The sequence below is a fragment of the Mauremys reevesii genome, linkage group 14 (genome assembly GCF_016161935.1).
Source record: "Mauremys reevesii isolate NIE-2019 linkage group 14, ASM1616193v1, whole genome shotgun sequence".
Classification (NCBI taxonomy): Eukaryota; Metazoa; Chordata; order Testudines; family Geoemydidae; genus Mauremys; species Mauremys reevesii.
The window spans coordinates 29375396-29388439 of NC_052636.1; positions in this window are offsets into that span (position 1 = coordinate 29375396).

Consider the following 13044-nt stretch of genomic DNA (forward strand, 5'->3'; position numbering starts at 1 on the left):
TTCCCCAAACACTTCATTCAAAATGCACTGATTAAGATAAAGCATAAAACAAGTTTATTAATGGCAGAAAGGTAGATTTTAAGTAATTATTGTTAGAACAAAAAAGGAGCCGGTTGATCCAGAGGCGGATATGAATACAGGCTTCTTTGTTGTGTTACTTGTTCCCCTTGACCCAACTATCGAGTAAGTACTGGATAAGTTACATCACATGCCTTTTATCTAAGTTTGTATGTAAACACCTACATCCGTTACAACACGCCAAAACCCCTCATTAAGTAGTAAACACTCATACAATTAGTATACCCACCCCTATCCACTATCACAGTATTACACATATCATAGAGGCATTTTTACCTTGAAAATACCGTTCTTTGCAATAACGTGTTGCTACAAATTTCCCTAAACAGCAGTTCTCGGGGTATGGAGGAAGGATCAATGAGCAGTTCTCGGGAGGGAGGAAGGGGCCATAAGCCAGGGCTTGTTTATGTAGCTGGGAAAGGAAGGGAAGGGAGATAACATTTCTTTTACTTTCTTTCACACAAAGGACATTCATTCCAGCAACTACACTTCTCATGCAGCTGCATCAATGTCAATTCTTACAAGCAACAGAGAAAGGAAAAATATGGCAACTTATTTGTTAAGCAAAGAATTACTGCCTGCTTATGTCTTTGTCCCCAATGCATGGCAGCACATTAGCAGCTTCCCAGCTGTTTTACTGAACCCTAACGTATCCCAACAATTCTAAGTGATAGCAAACAGATCAAAGCAGATTACTTAGCAGATAACCAAAAACTCAAACTAAGCCTAACATACTAGATGGATAGAATTTGAATTAGCAATTTCTCACCCTGACTGATGGTACAAGCAGTCCCCCAAGTTTCCATACACAAGCTAGAAATCCCTTTACCAGCAGTTCCCCCAGTTCAGTCTTTGTTCCTCAAGTGTTTCCAGGAGTTCTCTTGTGTGGGGAATGAGGCCAAGAGATGATGTCACACCCCACCTTATGTAGCTTTTCCATATGGCAGGAACCATTTGTTCCAAACTCAGTTCCCAGTCCAGTTTGTGGAAAAATACAGGTACCAAAATGGAGTTTGTTGTCATGTGGTCTAGTCACATGTCCTAGCATGTCCTGCTGAGTCATAGTAGCCATGACTCATAGGCTGGCTGAAACAATCACAGGAAGGCTAAGCTCTTCCACGATCCATTGTCTTTGTTGATAAGCCATTAGCTCTGTCTGGCTTCTTCATTGTTGTACCTGAAAGGCTCGTTGTGGGTGTTACCCAGAGTAAGCACCTTTGAAATACAGATACAGAGTCAATATCCATAACTTCAAATACAAACATGATCCATGCACACAAATAGGATAATCATATTCAGCACATGACACATCTTGCACAAAATGCATCATAATTATGTCCTAATCATATTATAACCATACCACTATGATGAATATGGGGGTGTAGTGTCAGATAGGGCCTAATTTCAAGGGATTTGGGAATGGAACTTCTCCTCTTTGTGGAACAGGAAATAACCCTCCAGCCAGGGCTGGGAAAACTTCTCTGACTCCCAGTGCTGGAGCCTGAATCTACTGCCACTTCATTAGTTACCACCACCCGCAATCTTTGTGGTACTGCAAACTTCATCCGTGATGATTTTATATTCTGTTCTAGGTCATTGATAAGAATGTTAAATAGCACACGGGCAAAAGCAATCCATGTGGGAACCCGCTAGAAATAAATCCACTTGACCATGGTTCCCCATTTACAATCCCAGTTTTTAATCTATTTAATGTATGCCGTGTTTATTTTGTATCATTCTAGTTTTTTAGTCAAAATATTGTGCTGAATCAAGTCATATGCCTTACAGAAGTCTAGATATATTACATCAATAATATTAACTGCAACCAAACTTTTGATCTCATCTAATAAGGATATCCTTATTTTCTCTAAACCTTTGTTAACAGATACTAATTATATTACCTTCCTTTAATTCTTTATTAATAAAATCCAGTATCGACTGCTCCATTATTTTGCTCAGTATTGATATCAGACTGACACTCTTGTAATTAGCTGGGTCATCTCTTTTACACTTTTTAGTATTGGCACAGCATTAGCTTAATTCCAGTCTTCTGGAATTTTCCCTGTGTTCCAAGTCCTAATTACAATCAACATTAATAGTCCACCACGCTCCTCCACCAGGTCTTTCAAAACTCTTGGATACAAGTTATCTGGACCTGCTTATTTAAACATGTCTAACTGTAATAGCTGCTGTTTAATGTCCTTGTGAGTTCTTGTTGGAATGGAAGGAGTGTCGTCGTCAACATCTTATGATACAAGTACAGCATCTGTTTTTCTCCAAATCCAGGAGAGAACACTTATTGAACACTTTTACCTCTTCTGCATTATTTTTGATAATTCTGCCATTTCCGTCTAGTAATTTATCACTACCATTGTTAGGATTAATATACTTTTCAAAACTTCCTTCTTATTTTCATTGATTGGTCATTGATTTCTGATAGCTTCCTTGACGAGGCGGTTCTGGCGGGACCCAACTGAGAGTGCCAATTCAGGACCACTTGCTCAAACAGGGCAGTCACAGCCCTAGGCTGGGGTTTTTCCACCTCTAAGGCAAACCAAACGAGCCAGACAAAAAGGACTTCGGTTTCACCCCACTGGCTAACCACAAGTCACACGAGCAATTTCCTTAGAAACTCCAGTCTCTCAGTATCACCACCAGTGCCACCCGTCCCGGGGAGGAATGGTTATGAAAACCAACACCCCAATAAAAGAAAAAGGTTCTCTCGATTCCAAAGAATCAAGCCCCAGACCCAGGTCAATATACACATCAGATCTTACCCACAAATCACGCTGTTGCCAATCCTTTAAAATCTAAAGGTATATTCATAAAAGGAAAAAGGTAGAGATGAGAGGTAGCATTGGTTAAATGGAATCAATTACATACAGTAATGGCAAAGTTCTTAGTTCAGGCTTGTAGCAGTGGTGGCATAAACTGCAGGTTCAAATCAAGTCTCTGGAGAACATCCCCCGCTGGGATGGGTCATCAGTCCCTTGTGTAGAGCTTCAGCATGTAGCAAAGTCCCTCCAGAGGTAGAAGCAGGATTGAAGAAAAGATGGAGATGAGGCATTAGCCTTATATAGGCTTTTCCAGGTGTAAGAACCTCTTTGTCCTTACTGTGGAAAATTACAGCAAAATGGAGTCTGGGGTCACATGGGCCAGTCCCTGCATACTTTGCTGAGTCACAAGGGGTGTCTGCCTTCTCTCCATGGGTCAGTTGTGTAGCTGATGGTCCTTAATGGGCCATCAAGCAGGCTAGGCAGAGCTAACACCAACTTGTCTGCGATGTCTCCCAGAAGCACAGCACCAGCTTGAAATACAGACAGTATGGAGCTAATATTCATAACTTCAACTACAAAATGATACATACATACAGACAGCATAATCATAACCAGCAACCCATAACCTGGTCTTAGACACCTCATATCGACCCCCTTTACATCAGATTTGGTGCCACTACAGGACCTTGGTTGCAACCCATGTTCTATATGGTCCCAATTTATATCAATAATGTCACACTTCCCTTACCAATTTTCTACAATTCTGACCGTCTAACTCAGGGGTGAGCAACCTTTCAGAAGTCTTCATTTAGTCACTCTAATTTAAGGTTTTGAGTGCCAGTAATACATTTTAACATTTTTAGAGGATCTTTCTCTGTCTATAATATATAACTAAACTATTGTTATATGTAAAGTAAATAAGGCTTTTAAAATGTTTAAGAAACTTCATTTAAAATTAAATTAAAATGCAGAGCCCCCCGGACTGGTGGCCAGGACCCGGGCATTGTGAGTGCCACTTAAAATCAGCTTGCATGCTGCCTTCAGCACCCGTGCCATAGGTTGCCTACCCCTGTTCTAACTAATATTCTTTACTACTGACTTCCCTTTTCTTCCTTATATTTTATTTGGAGAGTGTTTCCTACCAGGGAGCCATTAGTAGGGTCCAGAGCCAGCCCCATCTCCTATATCAAGCTCTGGCTAGTAGGTATGTGATAAACGTGAAGACCCTGCGTCTGTCTGTCAGCTGGGAGACACAAAGGTTCTCTCTTTTTACCCTCTGATGCTGCCTGTCTGTTCTAGGCAAGGTGGGGTGGGACTCTGTTAACATGTGCCTCCCAGAACTTCCATTTACCTGGTGCTGCTGTTCCGTGAATAGTGGGGTTGTGAGTGGGGCAGCAGGTACTGAGTGTTGGACTCTTGCTCTTTCAGGGGCCGGTGACCTTCGAGGAGGTGGCTGTGTATTTCACCAAGGGGGAATGGGCACTACTGGACCCTGTTCAGAGAGCCCTCTACAGGGATGTCATGCAGGAGAACTATGAGACGGTGACCTCGCTGGGTAAGGAGTCCTGTCCCCTGGGTTATTAGAAGCTGTGGGGTCTCTGAAGAACCTGAGTAGTAATAACTGTATACATTTGTTCGTCATACAAATTTTGACAAGTTTCCTTGCCCCCCCCCCCCTTTTTTTGCCTTATCTCCCACCCACTAGTATCATTTTTGGACATGTGCCTTTTTGGTGCCGTCAGTCATTTTAAAATTGCATTGAATGTATCCTTATTGAATACATTCATAACTACATTAATAACTGTCGCTTTCATGCCTTTTCCTCATTTTAAGAGGAAAATATGCTGCCTGTAGAATTCTAAATTGAGTAAATAGGTGTGTGACTCATGCCTGGCTTGTGTGACAGTCAGATGAGTTCTTTTAGGAGAGTGTGTAATGTTGCCGTTCAGGATCCCATGGGTGAAGGGATAAGCGAGCCGTGGGAGGGACGGAGACGGGGGGTAGTAGATATGCCAGGACATGGGGCGGGTGTGTGCAGGGTTAGAGCTAAGCAGCAGCAGGGAGGTAGGAGGTTGTGAGAGACGAGGAGAAAATACAAGAAGCTACCAAGGTGCCGGGAGGTGGTGCTGTCTGAGAGTAATGGGAAGAAGGGGAGGGGAGTGTGGAGGAAGGGCACCCAGGAAGTGGGCTGGGTGTGTCAGTGGGAGGGAGGAGAGTTTTGGGGATCTGGAGCTGTGGGGGATCCCAGACCTTTAACCCCAAATCCCTACCGAAGCCTTGTTGCTTTAGAGCCTCCACTCCAGTTTTATTTCTGTTCAGTTTCACTTTATTATACATTTTTTCCCCAAATATTATTATTTTAACACTTGACCTCCCTCTCCCACTCATTACCCCCCTCCTCACATAACCTCCCCATCTCCTATGCACAGCGACCCCGGCCACCGATCCTGAGTCCTTGCTGCACCCTCCCTCCCAGAGCAGGGCCCCTACCCAGGCACAAATGGGCACTTCGTTGATGATGTCACAGGGTGGTATAGTCTGTACAATTTTTACACCTATAAGATTACATATTCCAAAGCCCTTCACACCAGTCGGGCTTATCTCTATACGCCGATACAGTCTGTTCCCTTCCCAGCTCTGATGCTGCAGAGCCTTGCCTGTGTCCCTGTTCCCGTTCGCCCCCTAACCAACATTCATGGGGCCTCATCTGGAGCACTGTGTCCAGTTTTGGGCCCAACACTATAAGAAGGATGTGGAAAAATTGGAAAGCATCCAGCGGGGGGCAACAAAAATGGTTAGGGGACTGGAACACATGACTTCTGAGGAGAGGCTGAGGGAACTGGGATTGTTTAGTCTTCAGAAGAGAAGAATGAGGGGGGATTTGATAGCTGCTTTCAACTACCTGAAAGGGGGTTCCAAAGAGGATGGATCTAGGGGTACGTCTTCACTACCCGCCGGATCGGCGGGTAGCAATCGATTTCTCGGAGTTCGATATATCGCGTCTCATCTAGACGCGCTATATTGAACTCCGAACGCTCCTGTCGACTCGGGAGCCGCGGACGCCGATCCCGCGGCGTGAGGACGGGTAATTAATTCGAACTAAGGTATACGAATTAAGCTACGCTATTTGCGTAGCTGAAGTTGCGTACCTTAGATCGAACTCCCCCCCCCCCCAGTGTAGACCAGGCCTAGACTGTTCTCAGTGGTAGCAGATGACAGAACAAAGAGTAATGATTTCAAGTTGCAATGGGGGAGGTTTAGGTTGGATATTAGGAAACACTATTTCACTAGGAGGGTGGTGAAGCCCTGGGATGGGTTCCCCACGGAGGTGGTGGAATCTCCTTCCTTAGAGGTTTTTAAGATCAGGCTTGACAAAGACTTTGCTGGGATGATTTAGTTGGGGATTGGTCCTGCTTTGAGCAGGGTGGGACTAGATACCTCCTGAGGTCCCTTCCAACCCTGATATTCTATTATTCCAATTTCCTTCCCCCCCTCCTGTTTGACCCCATTTATAGAGTAATATTCTCAGCTATACCTTAACCAGTAATTGTGCTGAAATTTAACTAACCAATTCTAACATATTGTGACATAATTCTCTAACCCAGGTGTCGGCCCCCTTTCAGAAGTGGTATGCTGAGTCTTCATTTATTCACTCTAATTTAAGATTTCATGTGCCAATAATACATTTTAACGTTTTTAGAAAGTCTCTTTCTATAAGTCTATAATACATAATTAAACTATTGTATGTAAAGTCAGTAAGGTTTTTAAAATGTTTAAGAAGCTTCATTTAAAATTAAATTAAAATGCAGAGCCTTCTGGACCGGTGGCCAGGACCTGGGCAGAGTGAGTGCCACTGAAAATCAGCTCGTGTGCCGCCATAGGTTGCCTACTCCTGCTCTAACCAATTATAAACCACTACCCTAATTAACTTACACCTGGCAACATTGTTTCTCTCTCCTGTATAATTAATTAGAGAACCAGACTGATTAACAATGTAAAAGTGGTGGCCATAAAGATAGAACAATACAGAAATGAGGGTTTCACAACCACAACCATTGATAAGGGATTTCTTGCCAGACAGAATGCTATCAAATTAAGGTTTCTTTAACCATCTTAAGATCTGGACAGGATCGAGTTCCTAACAGCCCAATAGCACCTTATTTCAGTGTGACTGGTTTGGGATGTGAGGATGTGACCCTTCGCTTCCCAGCTTATGGCTGCCCCTGGTGCTGAGCCAAAGGCCTTAGCCTAAGAACAAGGCCTCAGGCTGTCCTAGTGAAAGAAGGCCCAGACACAGGCAGACTGTTATTTTGATTCTTTGTTTTCATACTCCTGTAACTAGCTAAGTGATAAAAATACACCTAAGTTCTTAAAATATAGGCTTTGCAGGCAGGCCTGAATATCGCCATTCTAACAGGGGTCTACCCCTTCCCCCATGCTGTGTCTGTCTTGTCTATTTAGACTGTAAATTCTTCAGAGCACTGGCCATCTACTATTCTACTATTTGTACTGTGCCTAGCACAATGGAGACACACTGTTAGTTGGTCCTTAGGCACTAAGGTAATGCGTATGATTAATAATAATAATAACTCTCGTGCCACTTGGAGCCAAGGAAGCTGGTCTTGGGATGTTACTGCTTAAAAATGATCTGAGCTTAAAACCATGGAATATTCTTTGTGACAAGTATCCCACAAATTCCACTGACCTCCCTTGTTTTCTTTGCCTGGCATAGGGTTTCTAAATTCCAAACCTGATGTGGTCTCACAGCTGGAACGAGGGGAAGAGCCATGGGTCCTGGACCTCCAGGGTTCTGAGAAAGAAGTGCTTCCAAGAGCTGCCTGCACAGGTGAGGACTTGGTTAAAGCAAGTCAAAAACTGTCCGTGAATACATGAAACATTCGGGATGCCCTACAAAGACCTTGTGAGCTCTCCAAGTTCAGGATTGTTCCCTGCAGATGTGGAATAATTAGGTAGATGTCACTCATGGCTTCCCACCTATCCTGACTAACAACTGGCAGCAGATCCCTACCTGATCCCACTTTCCCCCCTCCATGTTCTGGTGAAATGCAGACCAAAACTGATCCCTTCCTCTCTCCTCTGGGGAAAATCAGCTCCTGATAGGTTTGATCTCTCCTGCACATATTTTGGTTTGTTCATCCCTTTTAAAATTCCTGTCTCTGTGATTTCTTTTCTCTCAGGCACAGGGAGTGACTTATGTCTGGATTCTCTCTGTCTCCCATCAGGTGATAGGATGGTGCGTAAGAATGAGGAGCAGAAACCCCAGCAGGAAGATGCTGAGCAAGGAGAACCACATGGGACATTATCTGGAAGACCCAAAGGGAATGTTTCCAGGAGTCGTGCACTCCGAGAAAAAGTAAAAGCCTCTGAGACTCAGCAGAGGCCAGAGGAGAACTTCAGTAGCCTCTCAGACCTTATTACACATGAGAGAATCAACTTGGAAGAGACAAACTACACATGCGCTGAGTGTGGGAAAAGCTTCAGTCAGCGCTCAAACCTTATCACACATCAGAGAATCCACACAGGGGAGACGCCCTACACGTGCGCTGAGTGCGGGAAAAGCTTCAATCAGCGCTCAAGCCTTATCACACATCAGAGAATCCACACAGGGGAGACGCCCTACACGTGCGCTGAGTGCGGGAAAAGCTTCAGTCGGCGCTCAAACCTTATCACACATCAGAGAATCCACACAGGGGAGACGCCCTACACGTGCTCTGAGTGCGGGAAAAGCTTCAGTCTGCTCTCAAACCTTATCACACATCAGAGAATCCACACAGGAGAGACGCCCTACACATGCGCTGAGTGCGGGAAAAGCTTCAGTCGGCTCTCAAACCTTATCACACACCAGGGAATCCACACAGGGGAGAAGCCCTACACGTGCTGTGAGTGCGGGAAAAGCTTCAGTCAGCGCTCTGCCCTTATCACACATCAGAGAATCCACACAGGAGAGATGCCATACACATGCTCTGAGTGCGGGAAAAGCTTCAATCGACGCTCAAACCTTATCACACACCAGAGAATCCACACATGAGAGATCCCCTGCACATGCTCTGAGTGCGGGAAGAGTTTCATTGAGCACTCAGATTTTGTCAGACATTGTAGAAGCCACAGTGGAGAGAGACCCTGTACATGCTCTGCATTTGGGAAAAGCTTCAATCAGATGTCATTCCCTATTAGATATTAGAAAATCCAAATGGGAGAGAACTGTAAGAAATGCCTTTATTAGGGCTTCCCAAAGATTTGTTTTAAAAAAAAATCACATTTGCTAATTCCAATATAGTGAACTTTGCACCATCTTCACTGTGGTCTCTCAGCTCTGCCGGATGAGTTGCCTGCTTCTGCCTTTTGCAGCTCACCCTTCTTTGGGGTCAGTCCTGTGATCTTTTCTATCAGCTTCTTTCCTTTTGACTTGTAGGAGCGTGTGTCCCTCCAGCCAGGAATTTCATCAGCTCCAGGTGCGGGAGAGAGGGTTGATGGCAACAAGCTACCCTGAGGCAAAAGTTACCTGTGCCTTACATCCACTAAGACTGTACATGGAATTGGGTGCTCAAGTTAGTGATTTTGGTGTAAAAGACAATTATAGTTGTAGAGCAGAAGCAGCCCAGGAGTGAACCTAACAGACAATGATCAAGTGATCTCTCTCCTGCCATCCATCTCCACTCTCTGACAAACAGAGGCTAGGGACACCATTCCTTACCCATCCTGGATAATAGCCATTAATGGCCATAACCTCCATGAATTTATCCAGTTTTCTTTTAAACCCTGTTATAGTCCTTCACAACCTCCTCAGGTAAGGAGTTCCACAAGTTCACTGTGCGCTGTGTGAAGAACTTCCTTTTATTTGTTTTAAACCTGCTGTCTATTAATTTTATTTGGTGGCCCCTAGTTCTTGTATTATGGGAGTAAGTAAATAACTTTTCCTTATCTACTTTCTCAACATCACTCATGATTTTATATATACCTCTATCACAGGCCTGCACAACATGCGGCCCGTGGAGCCTCACTGTGCGGCCCGCCGGGAGATTCTAAATTCCCGCGCGCCTGCGGGCAGTCCAGAGCCCTTTGAATCCCAGCTGCGGCCGGGAGTCAGAGGGCTGAGGGCTCCCACGGCTGCCAGCAGCCCAGAGCCCTTTGAATCCCAGCCCCTGGCCGCTGATTACCCCCTCCCCAGACCCCTGCCCCAACTGCCCCCCAGGACCCCACAGCCCCTATCTAAGCACCACTGGTCCTTGTCCCCTGATTAACCCCTCCCGAGACCCCTGCCCCTATCTAAGCCTCCCTTCTCCTTGTTCCCAACTGCCCCTCCTGAGCCCCCACCCAACTTCCCCAGGACCCCACCCCTACCTGTCCCCTGATAAACCTCCTGGACTCCCATGCCTATCCTATTGCTGCCTGTCCCCTGACTGCCCTCCGAACCTCTGCCCCATCCAACCCCCTGTTCCTTGTCCCTTGACTGACCGCCCGAACCCCTACCCTTCTTCAACCCCAAACCGCTTACTGTGCCACTCAGACCAGTGTGTCTGGCTCCGTGCAGCTCCAGACAGTTGCTGCCATGCTCCCCCATGGAGCCCCCCCAGCACCTGCTTTCCAGATTTGAACACCTCAAAATTCAGGAGTGCTCAAGCTCAGTTTGGGCAGCTGTTACTTCATTTCTCCCAAATCAAATATATTGATCCGCTGTAACTTGCTGTAGAAAAGGCAGGATAAAATTGAGCAAGAAATGCTTATTAGCACTGGAATTGCTATTTTCAACAGCCATTGCCTTTTTGTTTGTTTCAGGAAGACAGTGATATTGCATTGGCAAATTCCCATAGAAAGAAAGAGTGGAACAAAAGAATAATAAAGGCACCTCAACTTTTCCTCATTTATGGAGGACAGTCTTATAATATGCATCCAGATATCCTCCAATCACACAAGCTGAAAATTGTTCCACTTTACTGCAGCTCTGTAACCATATGGGAACCAATCCTGTCTGTGTTTTGTGCACATCCAAAATCCCTGCTGAAGCCCCCCCCCGGGGCGCGTGTTACCCGTGACCCCGGGCTGGGGCGGCCGGACGTGTGTGGGGGGGGGAGGCACTGGTGGGGGGCAGCCCAGTGCTGGGGCAGCAGCGGGGAGGGCACTGGTGGGGAGGAAAGGGGAAGCCCAACACTGGGGCGGCAGGGGGTGTGGGTCAGTGGGGGGCGAGCCGAGGATTGGGGCAGCAGGGGGGTGCAGGGGGGAGCCGAGGGCTGGGACTGGGGGCAGCCATATTTTTTTTTGCTTGGAGCAGCAAAAACCTACAGCCGACCCTGCCGGGTTCCCCCAGCTACCGGAGCCCTGAGCCCTTTAATTTGACCCTGAGGGCTCCCAGCCACCTCTTCAGCTGGGAGCCCCTGGTTGATTTAAAATAAAGTATCACCTCGCCAGCCCCAACCTTCCTTTTTGGCCCACAGCTGTTTTGGTGGGGCGGCGCTGGGGAAGGAGGGTGTGTTTCTGCAGGGCTGGACGGCCCTGGGGCGGTGTTTCTGGGGGCTGGAAGGTTTCGGCCCTCGGCTGTTTTCTTTGGAGGAATGTGGCCCTCGCCACTTTACGAGTTGTGCAGGCCTGCTCTAATGGTCTCTTCTGGCCATAAAGTTGACTAATTTCTGAAAAACTGAGTGCAGCATTGGGAGCAGCGTCTGATGTTTCCCTGTCTAGCCGGCTTTCTGCCTAGAACGAACGCTCCTGGAGTGGGGTGAACCACAGGGAGTAGCTCAAACCTCCAAAGTGCCTGGCCAGGGGCAGGACATTGGCACAGCAAGGGAGGGGTGAGGCAGTGACATCACAAAGGCCTTTGGCAGGACCTCAGCCTATTGGTCCAAGGTGGTGGGGAGGTGGTGACCTCACAGAGAGATGCTGACATCAGCCGGGCAGGACAGGGCGAGGGAAACCTCAGAGACCCCTGTGGCTTTGCTGCAGCAAGTCTCCTTCTCCAGGTCTCTCTTTGAGGACAGAGAGTATTCGGGTTCACGGACGTGAGCGCCAGGAGGAACCTCTTTCGAGTTTTCTCCTTCCCTTGTAGTGATTTTACTAGAAAACAGCCGTCCCTGTTTAGATGGTAAGAGCCTCCTGGGGGTTTGAAACCTGTTCAGTCTGATCCATCTGGTGAGAGTTGAATTCTAGGCATGGAAAAGATGAGCTTAAGGAGGCAGAATTTTATTGCGCACCTGGGATTTTGTCCCTTAGAATCACCAGGAACATTAGTGTTTGTCCTTTGTGTTTCACCTTTTCCTCCATCCCTCCCTCTTTTCTCTTCTTCTCTTACTTATTTTGTTCTTTCTCCTGTTCTCCTCCCAACACCAGGAGGAAGGTGTGTGTGTGTGTGTTGCGGGGGAGGGCTCTGCAGCTCCCACTGTGGGAGGTCCACCCAAAAATGTGAGGCTGAAATAGTGCTCAGGCAATCAGGGCCGGATTAACCTTCTGTGGTTCCTGGTACCAAACATATTTGTAGGCCCCTATGTAGTCACTGTGGGCTCCGAGTATGGGCCTGGTGGGGCTGTGCCATAGCATACCCAGTACTGAACCTCAGAGACATTTTTCATTTTGATCACACACCCCTACATGACTATAAGCATTGCCATACACGGCTCCCTCAGCCCCCGGGTTTTCTCATTGAGCTGTACACCCATGTGGGTTTACCAGTGTCCACAGTGAGCAGAACTTTCATAGTGATCAAGGAAACTCCCCACAGATTTATCTCCTTCCTCATTCAGACCTTTTCTAGCCATGTCTCCAGTACCCCCCACGTCACCAGTCACGGCAGGTGGTCCTAGTCTCAGCTCAGAGTTCTAAAGCCAGCAGACACCTGATCAGTTCTGACAGATCCCCCCCTCAGCAGCCATCCTGCCATGTGAGCCAACCACCTGCAAACACCATCTCCCCAAGGTCAGGACTTAGCCCTTGGGAATCTGAAGCCACCAGCCTCTCTCCCTCTGCTCCCATCTACATGCTAGTCTGCTACCTGGTCACCACCACCTCTCCCCATGCTTGTTTCCTTTCTACTTTGGACATGCTCCCACCCAGCTGGAAGCTCCCTCTGCCAGCCTGACCTGCTCCCTCTTTCCCTGCTCCCCCTGACATTCCTGTCCTACTGGTGACCTCTGTTCCTTGAGGTGAACTCCAGTGTCTTTAGCTGCTCTAGCTTAATGGC